The sequence below is a fragment of the Lactuca sativa genome, chromosome 8 (assembly GCF_002870075.4).
Source record: "Lactuca sativa cultivar Salinas chromosome 8, Lsat_Salinas_v11, whole genome shotgun sequence".
Lineage (NCBI taxonomy): Eukaryota > Viridiplantae > Streptophyta > Magnoliopsida > Asterales > Asteraceae > Lactuca > Lactuca sativa.
The window spans coordinates 145,816,692-145,829,983 of record NC_056630.2 but is presented as its reverse complement, the minus strand read 5'-3'; positions in this window follow the sequence as shown (position 1 = coordinate 145,829,983).

Here is a 13,292-nt window from a genome sequence, read left to right as displayed (position 1 = left end):
ATGGTTTGAATAACTTAGTCATTCCGGAAGAATAACCCAGTTTATTCGGGAAGTCAAAACATGCAAAGTGAAACACAATAATAATTGAATCCAATATGGTATCAACCCTTTGAACATAAATAAAACACCTTTTATTTATCACCATATGATTACACATTATTCATTGTACACTGTTTCAGCTATCAACTTTATTCTTGAATTTAAAACAATAGTTGTCCCATGCTCCAAGCATGTACACTATGTTTTTTTTTTTTTCAAAACACTAGTCATGCCACACACCAAGTATGCATACTATGGTTTTCTATGATCTTTACTTTGTGAACTAGATCAATTGAACATAACTTCAATGATTCTCTTTTCACACCCCCAAATCCTTACTGCAAATGCAAGAATTCCAAATTCATGCCATTTACTGAAATCTGTTAGATTCTAAACTTATATGCATTGATCCTCTTGTAATGATTATGCACAAAGTCATAAAGACTTGACAACAAACATTACAGATCATTCCAAAGGAGATCAACTCCTTGGAACCATCCTTCTTGCATTAAGTTTCCTTAATCTTACACAGAGTGAAAATTCTAACTTTGAAACATTTCCAGATTCCATTTTGACTATCACTTCTGAACAAGAGTTGCCTCCTTACAGATTATGTCAATATGGTCCTTCCAGAATTATCACTATACTTCCAACTGTCCTTGAGCAACCAATCTTTGGTAAACCTTAGATTGTCCTCGACAATTGTTTAATCCTTTTAGTCATATCCAGTTCTAAACCTTTTCCCTTCTTAATGCCCCAGGCATTTGGAAAATTTTAGAACGGATGATTATAGCACATGTAATCGATCCTATATCCGAAGCATATGGGACACGATTCATGATGTCTTACATAAAGACTAAACCAGTCTTTTGCTATAATATTTCCATTTCAATTTGCCAAGTTCTCATAATTCAGATTATGAAAAGGGATGCCGTAATCATAATCGAATTTTAGAACACAAATAATGGACCCATATACAGAATTTCCTTATGTTGAGCCATTCCAACATGAAATTCATATATATCCTTGACTAAATGATTAAAACCTCAGATCTAAACCTTATAGATTTGATATGAAGTATAATTTCCTCTCCCTTAATTATAGCAAAACAACTTTGTCCCAATTGAAACTTTTGTTTTCTATAATTAACATTGCTAACTTGCAATACTTATCATAATTATCATGCTCCCACTAACATGATGATTATTAGCATAACACTTATGCTCCCACTAGCTTTGACATGTACTCAGAAATCAGCTGGACTTCTAGAAATCAATACTTCATTGACCAAAGTTCAGATTTCTGATGCTAGATTGTTTTGATAAAGTTGTATCAAAATCATACACCTTCCCTTAGATAGCACACTTGTGAGTCTAAACAATTATGAAGAGGTATGCCGTAATCATAATGGTTAGACCTTTTTGCCACTTCTCACAAGTCCAGGTTAGTGTGCCGGTTAACCACACGCGCTCCACTAACGACTTTGAGAATGCGAATATCACAATTGCTATCTAGATAAAATCTACTTAGTGAAAGTGTTTCCTCACCATCATTTTCATGAATCGGAGAGAAACCTTATGACACTTAGATTTATATGGTGTATGAGTTCCTACCCATATGAATTTGTCAAACCATAATCACAAGACAAAGATAATGACAAATCCAAAATCATATGGATTGAACTCAATCTTAACTTCTTGCCACCTGGCAGCTCAAGGGCCTGCCATTGCTTCCAAGTTGTTATGCAACAAACTGAGAACTCTAAGAACTCATATGCAAAGCCAACTTTAACTGGAATGGGCACAGATATGTCAACACAATAGATTATAAACCTCAAATTGTGTGCTAGAGAAGAACTTTAGGTTTTATTCTTGATTAGTTCTTGAGACTTTCAAGACCTTTAAGACTCCCACTGTCCTCTTGACATATAAGACTCCCTTGTCAAACATCCAAGAGATAGTGCGGATTCTAATCAAGAAAAACACTTTACCCAATTGGCCTAAGTTGGTCTTTGTTTTATCCAAAACATCACAACTTACCAATTTCAAACGTACAAGAGTAGAAAACTTTTACTCTTACATTTGACAAGTGTTTTAAACCTTCTTTAAGACATGTCACTCAAATGACAATCTTGGAGTATGACTCTAAGACTTGTATTGGAACGAAGTATGACTCATCTTCTTGATTTAACCATTTCAACAATTCAAGTTCCTCTTCTTAGTCATAAGAATGCACTAAGATTTCCTTAGAGAACTAATTTTGATATGGTTTCTTAATCATTAAGATGATCACAAAACTGATACTAAAGTACTCTCCCATCTTTTCAGATTTGAGAAACTTTTATCCTTCTGCCTTATTTGATTCTTCTTATCGATCTTTAGTGGTGGACTTAATCAGTGCACAAGAATGTGTACTCGATCCCTAAGTCCTTTACTTGACTCACACATCCATGTGAACAAGTAATTAGTCTTAATTTTCCAAAACTTGAAAGTTCTCATTCATCATGCTATACAACTTGCATGATTCCAAGTTCCGGTCCAATTGAAACTTGGGTGATGAGAATCTTTCCTTATTTGGTAAATTTAGACATTACCACAAATGAAAGAATCAATTTCATACTTCCACTCTTGCTACTAATGGAATCTTATAAGCAACAAAAATTTCCACAGATGCCATTGTAAGGATATTTTAAAATAAATAAAATCAAAAATTTCCTTTTATTTTAAAACTTTGCGGAAAAACTATCCTTACAATCCATATGAAAACTTGTTGTTATCTATTCCTAAGCAATATCTCATAACTCCTAAGAAGTAGCTCAAGAATCCGATTTTTTCAAACTATGCGATAGAAATCCATCTATGCGATCAGATTCAGCATATTCTTCTTCACTTTCCTTTGATTCTTAAACCATCACCATGCGACCCGGTCACATCATGTATCAAGAATCTCAGAATAGAAACTTAACAGAGTTAGATAGTGGATTTTACCTGAAGTAGAGTCAAACTTATTGACTTTAACATCCTTAGGTAAATTTGGCAGCTTCGCAACCAATGCCCTTTCTTTGGCAATACAAACATATGGACCCTTTGATAATGGTACACAGGACTATCACAGACTTAGCTTTTCTCTTTACCATTTGGTCAACCGAGTTGACTATAGCCGATCCCTTTCCATTGGGAAGAGAATGCTTTACTGGATATCCAATGTCATCATTGTCAATGTCCATAAAGTTTTAGGAAGTTGATCTTAACAAATAGACAAGATCATTAAGGGTCTTGTCATCGTCTTTTTCATAGGTGTTCCAAAAGAACTCACTATGTGACTTAGAAAGTAGTTGAACCACCAACTTTCTCAAGACTTTGACACCCAACTCTCCCGGCTTGTCAATATGTGACTACATCTCCAAGATGTGACCACACCTAGACCTTGCCTTGCCAATAGGGCCTGAGTGACCTTAAACTTTTCAAGAACTTGTGGGTTAGGGAGAATAATTTGAAGAGGTGAAGAAGTATGATATCCATGGGACATCATCTTCATTAGGAAACCTTGTTTCAAGAGATTTGGGAAGATCATAGGTGTCTAAACCAGACATCTTTTGGGAGATATTCAAGATAGTTGATTTAAAGTCCTTAATATGACACCCAATATGAAATATTAAGGCTAGGACCCAACAAACTATTTTATAACTTAGAAGAGGTATGCCGTAATCCAAGCTATAAAATATTTGAAGGTAGGTGAATGACGATTCACCAATTTCCACCAAGATAAACGAAATGTATTATTAGGTTTTAATTGGTTTTGAAACTCCTAGATCTTTGAGATTCATTGAACTTTTCAAAGGCATGTTTCAATCTCGAGTGTGCCCTTCAGGTTTTGTGACTGGGATGCCGAGGATCACAAAACAAGGTGTGAAGTAACCATGCAAATCACTTGGTACCCTTAATAAATTACCCCTCAATCGATGTGCCGGTTAACCACACACGCTCCATCGATACTATGATAAATATTAAGTCACCCTTTACCTACCTTGTTAAGTCCAAGTTAGTGTGCCGGTTAACCACACACGCTCCACTAACGACTTAGACAAAGTGTAAAGTGCAATTTCATGGATTAGCACCTTATTCACATTTTTCCTAAGTAACTAAGATTGGGTATTATTAAGAGTTTAGTTACTTAGTATTATCATTAATACTTTTAATGAAGGGAGAATTCTAGTCCTGTCAAACCCGTTCGGCTAACGACCCTCCACCAGTCAAGCAAGCGGTGGGTGAGAGTGGACACCCATTAAGTTGCCATTTTATAGGCAACAACCTTATACCCACCTTATAGACCGGCTTCGTGAATGAGGCGTACTAGCGGTAAGACTGACTTTACTCTTATACATATATATATTATTAACTTATAATATTATAAAGTATAAGGGTTGAATTTTAACTTTTAAAATTCTAAGGGCTAACTTGGAATTAAAGTATTCATAAGTGAAAACTTTACAAATTCCAAAACTTGAGGGCAAGTTTTGAAACTATTCAAAACTAATTAATTCCATAACTTATGTGTTTAAAGTAGTTTTAATCCAAAAACTCTTCAAGTTCCATAACTTGAGGACAAGTTATGGAAGACTTTAAACTAACAAAAGAATTAACTTTTCTTTATTTTATAACTTATGGAATTAATTAAGGTTACACTTTTTTTATTTTATTTTATTTTATTAAATGAAGAGACTCTTGGTCCTCCATAACTTGAGGACAAGTTATGGAGTCATAAAACCATTTAATTAGAACTAGACTCTTCATTTTGTAACCTTTGCCAATTTTTATGAGTTTTATGATTCTTAAATGTGACTTTTCATATAACTTGAGGACAAGTTACAAAAACACATTTTTTGAATCAATTCTTAGATTAATTTGGATTAAAACCAACTATCACATAATTTTCATCATTAATCCAAATTCACTCATAAAACAAGATAACACAAAAAACTTTTGGTGATCCATAACTTATTCTTAAGTTATGTAATCCTTTAAAACATTAACACCAAATTTTGTAACTCCATAAAAAACTTTGAATCAATTTTTTTTTAAAACCTTTTCATATCCATAACTTATGGAGGTTTCAAAAAATAAAACTCTTTAGATCAAACTTTTAAAACTAATAAAATAATCATATTATTTTATCTTTTTATTAAATTTTGACCTAATTCAACTCATAAAGCAAATTATTCAAATTTTACAAATAATTAGTTTTTCACAAGAACAAGTAATTATCTTAAAATTTGACGAACTTCATGTTTTTTTTTCTTTTTTTTTTCCAACTTTGAAAATAAAATATTTGCATCAATATAACAGAAAACAACCCGTGGCTCTGATACCACTGTTGGGTTTTGAGCATTCTAACACTTCCTAAGTGTACATGCAACCCTAAATACCTTGGATCTATGTTTTCTCTATTATACATGCAAATAAGAACTTCCAAGGTATTATCCTAATCTAGCATACAAAACAATAATGTAACAAGATAGAATACATACCTCTTGATGTAGAAAGTCTTCATGAAGCTTGAGTGCTTAGTGCCCCAAGTGTGACACCTCAAATGGAATCACAATCATCAAAACACTTAGAATGACTTGAGAGAATTCTACACTCACCAAAATCGGCTAGCCCTTTCTTGAATACTACTAGTGGCCGATTTTTCCTCAATAATAAGATGCTTATATAGTTACACAATTAGGGTAAACTCTTAATTGTCATGGCTTTCCATTTCCTTGGATCCATGGGTACAAATACACCATGGAGCATCCATGGACCATCCTATGGGTTTTAGCCCAACTTGATTATCCATGGAGCATTAGCCCACTATACAAGTATGGATGATTTACACAATCAACCCATATATTTAATTAGTCTTCTTTTGATCACTTAATTAATCCTAGATTAATTCTTGATCAATACTAATTAAATAATCTTATTATTCTTATCATTAATATACTAGAACTTATAATATATTAATAACCATAAGTGTCTTATTTCTCTCATTCAAGTGCATGATGGTATGCAACCCAAATGGACCATGCCGGGTCGGGTCAAGTCTTACCAAATATAGTTATGGACTTAGACATTAATCCAACAGTACTCTCAGCGTACGAGGTCTCATACCCCGATCCCAGCCTCGCAGTATGTTGTGCGTACTCCTCCTTATGCATGGTGTAATCCCCTTTGCCTGAGTACGCCCCGCGTACTCCCTTGGTACGCCCCACGTACTAGGTTCTTCCTTCAAACCCTAATTCATTCTGAAGGCCCTAACTTCCTCGATATAACTCCGATTATGACCATCCTTATATCTATGAAAAGGTATCGAGGAGCTCAACGCCATTGCCAACTCATAATTAAAGTAAAGTTCCCTGAACACAAAATCCAATTTCCATAAAGGCTCGCTACCAATTTACCAAAATGCTCCTCGGCACCAAAACCAATTTCGAATGCCCAAACCATCTACATTTCATCACTCACGCCCAAATGGGAAACGATTCGAAACAAGGCATTAAACTACAAGTGCAAAGGAGTTGTGGGACACTCTTGAATCAAATTACATGGTTGAGGATGCTTCTAGTAAGAAGTTTATAGTCAGTGATTTTAATAAATATAAAATGGTTTATTCAAGATCTGTCATGGAACAATACAACAAACTGATTTTCATATTGGGTCAATTCAAACTGCACAACATGAATATGGATGAAACCATTGTTGTGTCGAGTGTAATTGAAAAAGTTCCACCATCATGGAAAGACTTTAAACATAATCTAAAACATCAAAGAAATCAGAACAAAAAAAGACATGGCAGGAAAGTGAAAAAATAAAGAAAAAGTTGAATCTAGACAGCCCTCGGTTCATATGGCTGAAAACAAACCAAGAAATCCAAAAAAAACAAAGGACATGCAAAACGCAAATAGGAACATGTCCCAAATAACCCCAACAAATAAAAAAAGCAACTGGTTTGTTGGAGGTGTTTAAGGGTGGGACATTGCAAGCGTGATTGTCGTGTGAATCTGGGCAATAATGGTATTGGAAATAGTGGAGCCAATGGAAGTGGAAATGGGTCCAAGGACCAAGTGAATGGAGGTCAGTTTTTTACTAACTTTGATAATTCAAATCAGAATTATGTTTATCATGTTTTCTTTATTCCTGAATCATTCTATGTACAGGATGATGATGCAGCTTGGTGGACGACTCAGGTACAACAAACCATGTATGCAAGGAAAAACAAATGTTTGAAACATTAACACCGCTTGAAGATGGATTTGTGTTGCACATGGGAGATTATTATTTTAAATATATTTGTGGTATCAGTGTTGATAATCTTGAATTTACTTCTGGAAAGAATGTGAAATTTTGTTTGTTCCAGAGATTCAAAAGAATCTGGTTAGTGGTAGTTATTTGAATTCTGGTTATAAAAAAGTTTATGAATCGGATAGGTATATCCTATCTCGAGGTGGATTATTTGTTGGTTTTGGATATTTGAATAATAGAATGTTTCGTTTGAATGTTATTGATAAATTGTCATCTATTCAAAATTTTCCTTTTGTGTCATCGTCTTCTTCTAAAATTGATGAATCTATGCTTTGGCATGCTACATTGGTTCATGTCAAATTTAGAAGGATGCATGAAATGTCAAAAGATGGTATTATACCACCCTTTGACATAAATTTGGAAAAATTTAAAAATGCATGCTTACAAAAGTTACAAAACAACCATTTCCAAGTGTTTCTAGAAAGTCGGTTATTTTGGAACTTGTACACAGTAACTTGTGTGATTTCCACTCTACTCCATCTTTGGGAAATAAAAAGTATTTGGTCATATTCATTGGTTATTGTACTCGGTTTTGCTATGTGTATTTGTTTAATGCTAAAAATGAAGCATTAATTGGAAAAGCTCAAAATATACAAAACTTAGGTGGAATTGCAATTGGGAAATCCGGTTAAATGTCTTAGAACTTATCGGGGAGGTGAATATATGGATTCTATATACTTCCAATCAGTAGGTATCATTCATTAAATTACAGCCCCATACTCGCCCCCAACAAAAATGAATCATCGAACGTAAAAATCGAGTTTTAAAGAAATGGTAGACTCGATGCTTTCATACTCAGTATTATTGACTGAGGGATTTTGGGGATAGGCCATGTTAACGGCCTGCTATTTGTTGAATAGAGTTTCAAACAGAAGGAACAAAACAGTCCCATATGAACTTTGGTTCAAGGAAAAGCCAAATTTGAGCTATTTTCGGGTTTGGGGATGTAAGACATTTGTAAAACTCAACGAGCCCAAAAGAAAAACTTTTGGAAGAAAGTGGAATTGATTGTATATTCATTGTATATGTTGAACATTCCAATGCTTATCAGTTTCATGTAATAGAACCTGATGATTCGGTACCGATTACCACCGTTATCGGGTCACGGGATGCAATTTTTGATGAAATGTGTTTTTCATCGATTCAAAGGACTAAGGATCTGATTTTTGGCACTAATGAAGTGAAAAATCCAGATAGTCAAGATGGTGGTAATAGACAAGAATCACAATAGCTTCATAGACGCAAAAGAGGCTGAATTGCGAAAAATTTCAAATCTGACTCCCAACTTTATTTGGTGGAAGGTTCAAGGAATGAAATAAGTCTTGAATACTAATATATTTATAGTATTGAGGATGATCCTAAGACGTATCAAGTGGCCATGGATTATTGGGATGTCGTCTTTTAGAAGGAAGCAATTGATGATGAAATGTCATCAATTCTTGAGAATGACATTTGGGTGTTGTCTGATTTGCCTCCAGGTTCAAAACCACTTGGTTGCAAATGGATTTTATAAATACAATGACTACTAATGGGACTATTGACAAGTACAAAGCCCGGTTGGTCATTCAAGGTTTTAAACAAAAACCTAATGTTGAATTAGATTGTTAATTGCTTTGGAAAGCATTCACAATCTGATTATCCATCAAATGGATGTCAAAACAACCTTTTTAAATGGTGAATTAGATTAATAAGTTTTCATGAAACAACCAAAAGGTTTTGTTATGCCCGACAAAGAGCATATAGTATGTAAACTGGTAAAATATTTGTATGGGTTGAAACAAGCACCCCAAACAATGGCATCAAAAGTTTGATGAGATTATTTTGTCATATGTTTTTAAATTAAACCAATGCGACAAATGTCTTTATGTAATTAAAACTAATATTTGAGCTAAGTGGCTTACTATTTTTACTCTATGTTATATGTTAGGTGAATGTCGAGTGCATGCATACATAATATCAAACTATAAGCCGATACGACAGAAAGACGGAGGTCAAGGGGGCAACGCCCCTAGCAGGGTCCAAGGACAGAGCCCCTGACAGTGGTCTCGCTGGCCCGTGGGGTTTAGGGCAGTGCCTGAAAAAGTCTTCGAAAATTTGGATTAGTTACATTATGGAAAATCCTAATTCTAGTGGGTACTTATGGTAAAATTGATAAATCTTATCATATTTGGTGACCATTTATTATGCCATTAAATTCGTGATTCTCCTAACTAATTTAGAAGACAAAAACCCTAATATGTCTAGTATATAAATACGACTCCTTAATTGAGCTAAGATATACACTTCTTAGCTCTTCTTCTTCTACACAAACTCATAACCTTTTGGTGATTTGGCTTGTATTTCTGTGTCTAGATACAAAAGTGTCCTTTAGGATTATCCTAGACTGGATATATTGTAACCCATGCATCATGTGGAAATATCAATTCGAAAAGTGAACTTACATGATCCAAAAGAAATTTGGTTCTCCACAATCACCCTACTCAAATATCCTCCAACACAATCAACACGTACAATCCTTCCTAGTCCAATTTATTAAGAGTAAATAAATAGGATGTTTTGATAGTGTAATTTATGGTAGTACACGAAATTATGGGATACGTCGTTTTTAGTGTCAAAACGGACCAAATCACAAGGATCACGTCATAGCTTTTATTTGGATTGGTCTAATATTATGACTTTAATAGATGAAAAAATGTAATTAGATAGTGGATTGTTAGTTCGGCATAAATTCGATTGGATACACTAACTAATTTGAGAGTAAGAATTATCGGGCTCAATTGGATACTTTTAAATTTACGATGATAAAATGAGCCCAGTAAGATGAGATATCTCCCTATCTAATAAAAGACTCCCTTTCAGCCATGTGTCCATCCTACAACCATTTTTCCGAAAAAAATCACTTATATACCCATTCTTCCTTTCTTCCTCTTATAACCAGCATTTGGAAACTGAATATACAATTAGAAACAGAAATTGGAAATTGAATATACAATTACAAAAGAAAATTAAGATCATCATAACAACTTCCAATTTTTTTGGTATATATCTTTAAAAACATATTAATGTCATCTTTATATACCCATTTTTTACCATAAATTTAGGGATTTGAAATTTGAACTCCTTATCATTTTCACTGATTTAAATAAGAATCCCTGAAATTATGGCTATTGTAACACCGTGAAAATTTAAAACAATTTTTCGCATTTTCAATCACATTTTTACAAATTCATTCATTCATAAAATGTCATAATATCATGTCTTTGTTTCACAAAATATCTCCCAAGATCACAATACATAGAATCCCATGTGTGTGTACGAATCAAGCTGGCGCCTTCCCGCGGTCATCACTAGTACCTGAAACACATAACACATAACACTGTAAGCATAAGCTTAGTGAGTTCCCCAAAATACCACTCTAGCACATAATAGCCACTCGAGGCTGAAACTCTGTCGACCCTCTGGTCAATGTGTCTCAGTGGGGCCCTCCAGCCCCAACTCTCTATGGGCCCTCTGGCCCTAACTCTAGGGACCCGAAAGTCCCAACTCTGTAACTCTGAATCATGCATAGCACATATCACAATAAATCACAACACATAAATAACATGCAAATACACTGGCATATAACTCTATAGTACTCTGTCACATAACTCTGTTACCACACTAGGTAAAGTATAGTGAGAAGACTCACCTCAGGCGTCTCGGTAAATCTCTGACTCGATGGAAAATATTGCCTAGCCTCCGCCTATTCACATAAATAAATATTCTTATAAATACAACTCTCGAGACTAGATTCAACCTGCCATTGGCACCCTCAGAAAGTTAAAAGACTATTTTACCCTCCCCTCTTGTCACAAGGACTCCATTGATGACCAAACCCTAAAAGTCAACAAAAGTCAACGGTCCCACTTTGACCCTACTCGCCGAGTGCACCCAGGTGACTCGGCGAGTTCTCACATGTCCTTTAACTCTTTGTCTCGCTTGACACGCCGAGTCCCTCCCTATGCTCGACGAGTCATACCAGTCATGAATCGCAGGGCCACCCCGACTCAACTCGCCGAGTCTCAGGAACAACTCGGCGAGTACCGCCTTGAACTCCAGTCCTCTAATTCCCTCCTGAATCACTGAGTCATCCCTCAACTCGGCAAGTCTACTCGCTGAACAATTTACGTGAGACCCTAACCCTACTCGCCGAATCCCAAGAACAACTCGGCGAGTTCATGCCATGCACAAACTCTACTGACCTCCTGAGGTCAGATCTGTTTCCCCAAACCATAGATCTGGCCTCCCCAAGCATGAATGTCACGTAAAGTTCGAAACTTGATGCTTGTACAACCACAACAAGGCATCAAAAGGAGATTTAGTCCCACAAATGGCAACCTAAGTCCAATAACCCCAAACTGATCCATAAAGCTCCAAGGGTTAAGGTATCTGGACCTCTTTGAGTCCAGATCCAAGGCACAAACTCGAAGAGGGACTATTTACTCCACATAATCACTGTCCAAAGGGGGTTAGAAAACCCTAACTCTAAATATGAACACCAAAACTGAAGGAGGTTCGAACTATTACCTCAAAATGAAGTCTATGAACTTTGGAACTGCTTGAATCGCACCTCCTCTTTGCTCTTGTCACCTTCTTCTTGCTAAACCAAAGGTTCAAGGATCAAAAAGAGACTTCTTCTCCCTCACAATGATTTAGCTCACTTAGGGTTCTCTCAAAGGGACTGGTAGCCGCAATGGGAGGCTATAAGTGCCCTTAAATAGGCTCCAAACCCGGGGAATTAGGGTTTCATTAAACAGCGTGGACTTGCCGAGTCCATTAATGGACTCGCCGAGTCCACTAATGGACTCGCCGAGTCCGGACGTGAACCCGGATGAACATCCGCGACCCTACTCGGCGAGTCTTGGCTCCAACTCGCCGAGTTCCTCCACAAATTCCAAAATAAAAAAAATAAAATAATATATCTGGGAAATCAGGATGTTACAATTCTCCCCCACTAGAATCAGACTTCGCCCTCGAAGTCTCATTCTGGAAATAACTCTGGATGCTGCTCACGCATCTCGCGCTCTGGCTCCCAAGTAAGCTCTGACCCTTTCCGGTGTTGCCACTGGACCTGCACTAGAGGCACCTCTTTGTTCCTTAGAATCTTGATCTTTTGATCTCGAATAGCCACCGGTCTCTCAACGTAGTTTAGGCCCACATCCACCTGAATATCCTCTAATGGCACCACTGCCGACTCATCGGCTATACACTTTCGCAGCTGTGACACATGGAAAGTGTCATGGATCTGACCTAGCTCTGCAGGTAGCTCCAACCGATAGGCTACCCTGCCTACCCTTGCGATCACCCGAAAAGGACCGATATATCGGGGCCCCAACTTGCCCCTCTTCCTGAATCGGATCACTCCTTTCCAATGAGAGACCTTCAGGAGTACAAAGTCGCCGACCTGGAACTCGAGCTCGGACCGGCGTCTGTCCGCATAACTCTTCTGACGACCCTGAGCGGTCAATAGCCTCTGCCTGATCTGTTGTATCTGCTCAGTCGTCTGAAGCACGATCTCGGTACTACCCATAACACGCTGCCCGACCTCTCCCCAACAAATGGGGGTCCGACACCTTCTCCCATACAACAGCTCAAAGGGTGGCATACCAATGCTCGAATGATGGCTGTTGTTGTAGGAAAACTCTGCCAAGGGCAAATACATTTCCCAACTCCCACCGAAATCCAACACACACGCCCTGACTCCTAGGTATATAAATTTTAAAGCTGTATCATATTAAACAAAAAATAAAACATCAGGTAACAACATTAATTGTGACACCCTGACTCCTAGGTATATAAATTTTAAAGCTTTATATTCATAATCATAGACCTACTCGACGAGTTATCTTCCCCAACTCATAGGGTAGAGAC